General features: G+C 35.4%; 1 long non-coding RNA gene across 1 annotated transcript; it reads right to left on the bottom strand.

Moving 5' to 3' along the window:
- Window positions 1–328: 328 nt before the first annotated feature.
- LOC109469123 lies at window positions 329–3,013 on the bottom strand. The gene is made up of 3 exons (XR_002140169.1): window positions 2,902–3,013; window positions 1,969–1,996; window positions 329–560 (listed from the first exon to the last, which is right to left on the bottom strand). It is a non-coding gene; the product is annotated as an uncharacterized LOC109469123 (long non-coding RNA).
- Window positions 3,014–3,445: the final 432 nt, after the last annotated feature.

Raw genomic sequence — 3,445 nt, 5'->3', positions numbered from 1 at the left:
TATCCAATCTACATGTATAGTCCATGTGTACTGCTTACTATAATAAGATAACAGGTCCTCATGTCCCTAGTTTTACACAAAAGCATTTGCATATTTCTAAAAGTGCTGGGTGTTATCAAATCCCTAAACATAACTCTCTCACATACATCCTAACAATTATACACAAAATTACCCAAGAGCCATTAACATTGCTTCAACCTTTATCTCATTACCAAACAAAAAAACAAAGTAGTACATTTTGATGATGATGATGATGATGTACATTTTGTTGTGGACTGGGATATCAAATACTTGGGATCATTACATGTATACATAGTACACCTTTTACAGTACATATATTACTTAACACATGCTCAAAAGTTACAGTAGACATTGAATGCTGAATCGACTATTAAATATGATCCCAAATTGTATTAAGATTACAATAAACAGAATAGATGGAAATTAAGATCTCAATACATAATACATCTTATATATATATATCCATAATCTCAAGCTAAATAAACAATATAACATCCTGGTGTCCTGCTGGTGACAATCCCACTGGGTGTGGCTTTTACCTGCAAGATGGAAGAATTTAAAAAATGTAAATAAGATACGACACCAAACCCAATTCACTCATTAATCAACATCAGAGAATTCTGAATCTGAAATGTTATCCAATGCAGACAAGCTGCCTATGTAAATGTCATCTATAAAATTAACATCCTGATCCTCACTATCAAAAAAGTCTTTTCTGAATCAGAATCATCATGCATTTCCTGATTTTGATCAATATGGAGTAAATTAGAACATTCAGAATCAAATGTTGAAGTTGGCATAGAAGAAATAAGTAATTTAGATTTAGACTGTACAGTAGCTTGTATAGAAGTTCCATTCCACCCACAGGGACTTCCAGTAACATTAAATCAGGAGATTGGCTATAGGAATAAATCAACTCAGATTTTGTCATATGAAAAGGATAACTACACTGGAGTTCAGAGACAATAAAGAAATAAGGGAAGTAGTGAAAGTCACCTCAGAAACTTAGAGCTACTATGGCTTGTCTCATCCTTAAGAAAGGCAAAGTAATGTCCAAAGATTCAAAATCAGAAAAAGAAATTTCAGACTTTTGCATAGTTAACACAACAATAAAATTCCAAACAGGATTTGTTTCTTTAGAAATGTGAAACAGGTTTATGCAGGGAGGTTGCAGTTTTATGCAGGTTAACAATTTCATGCAAGAAGGTTGGAATTTATCAATAAATTTGGAGGATTCTTAATGAATCACAGTATTCATATATAAAAAGAAAGACCAGGTTCCAGAATTAATACTATCCTTTAAATCTTTTAGCATAGAAGCAAAACAAGACTGAATAGACTTCATCTCTTCATTCTCTTGATCATATTTTTTAGAGTTACCTCTTGCCAATGAAGTGATTCTATAATATCACAATATCTATAGTATAACATTAAACTATGTTTGGTGTTAGAACTTTTGTGAACCAAAATAAAGTTTACTAAATCATTTAAGAGTCCAACCACAGTAGAATGTGTCATAATCAGTACATTACTTTGACTTTTACATTCAAATCCTTTCTTGAACTTAACATTTCTACATAAAGATCATCCACAAGAAGTATTGGTTTACTTTCAAAAAACAGTTCTCCAACCTTACAAGAAACCTGGTGCAATGCTACTTGAGGCAAATTTTGGGGGCTAGGGTCTTCCTGAAATTTTCTTAACATATAACGTTAGTGCACACTTTTGTTTTCACTTTTTATTCTTAGTTATATATTTGTATTGGTTGTGCTTAAAAGTGTCAGGTGGGGCTGTTAATGTGACTGTAACTTGAGCACAGTCCCACTTTGTCCTTGTCCTTCTTTAAATTTTAGTAATAATTTTCTAAAAATGCCAGGAGAGAGGGTGACATGGTTTGCCCAAGGCGGTTTAAACATTTTAAACCTCCTTGGTTTTCCAGATACTTACCAATCTAGACTGTGAAGCCTATGATAATCTGAAACAGAAATAAAAGAATCCCCTTCACACATTTTTCTCAATTCTCAATACTAAAATGAACGTTAGTTTTATTTCAATAATCAATGATATACATGCTCAACCATTTATTATAATTTCTACAAATGTCACAAGCTGCCTAAACATGTACATTGTGCACTGTTTTTATCATCAATCACTAGATATGGTAGTACATGCATGCTTGTCTTGCTGTAACTTTAGACACTATGACAAGTCATTGTAACAATTTGCAGCAGTCATGCAGCTTTGTTGTTCTTGTATGACAACCAGACATCACGTGATAAAGTTGGCGGGAATTTTTTGCAGAAACACACACAGAAGGGATGATTTCTTTTACGAAGTTCGTGATCCATCAGACTCAACTACAACGTTAACTTCAAAATTTACAATTGAATCTGTCCTTGCAAAGATCTAACGACTAAGAGTCTGGGTCTAAACTTAGACTAGATTAGTTCATCGGAAATGATTTTACCACGAACATGATGTTTACAAGAAATGAAGCACATATACGCAAATTATTCAACAATGTCCGAAATGAAATCAAACGACAAACTATGAGTTTTAGCCATAAAATTAGCCAAAAAAGGGACCCTAGTTGGCATTAAATTGCAAACCTATCGAGACTTCGCACCAACAGGATATTCATAATGGGAGATAGCCAAAGGTTCAACACATTTTATCCACATATCGTCATATGCAAAATCGAGGGCGAAACGGGTTTCCCCCCAAATTCAAATAAGACGAAAATTCAGATCAGTCCAGGGCGGCCATTTTGTTCATTTCACTGTGCACCAAGTTTAATCACAAAACTACACTAAAACTGATAGAATACCCCTCAAATATGAATACTACGGAGAGCCCATGATATACACGTCTGATACGTACCGCCATCTTGACGCAGAGACCGAAACTGGTGATGTAATCGGCTGTCAACAACTCGGATGAAATTTCATCCCGCCGCCCGCGAAAACGTCGTCCTTAGCAACGGCGTTGCTATGGACGGCGGAGTGATACGCTCTGCAAAGAAAACTCGTTCGAAAAGCGTTCGATTCAGTACGTGGCTTTCCGGCTGTTGTGTTTGCATGTGGAAGAAATAACAGCACCTTGATGGTTGTGTTTAAAAATGGAAGGTGCTTTTTCGCCTTTTTATATGCTAGTGTTTACAAGGCATGCATAAGGGCAATGACCCTGTTTGGAATATGTTCTGTTTGATACATTGACTCGAATCTCTATTCTGGCACAAGTGCGTGTAAGGACTCAAATTACGCCTTGCCTTATTCATACCTATGGACAATGATGCCGAGAATGACCTGGGTGCAATAAGAAGAGATACGCCTCCATCTTAGGACAAAAAAGCTATTTTATATTTCAATTCTGGTTCAACCAGGCGTTTTACATGTGTTATGAGATGTGCCATGTGCTTTCCTTG

The sequence above is a fragment of the Branchiostoma belcheri genome, unplaced genomic scaffold (assembly GCF_001625305.1).
Source record: "Branchiostoma belcheri isolate BF01 breed outbred unplaced genomic scaffold, Haploidv18h27 scaffold20, whole genome shotgun sequence".
NCBI lineage: Eukaryota > Metazoa > Chordata > Leptocardii > Amphioxiformes > Branchiostomatidae > Branchiostoma > Branchiostoma belcheri.
This window is presented reverse-complemented; position numbering and strand designations above follow the sequence as displayed.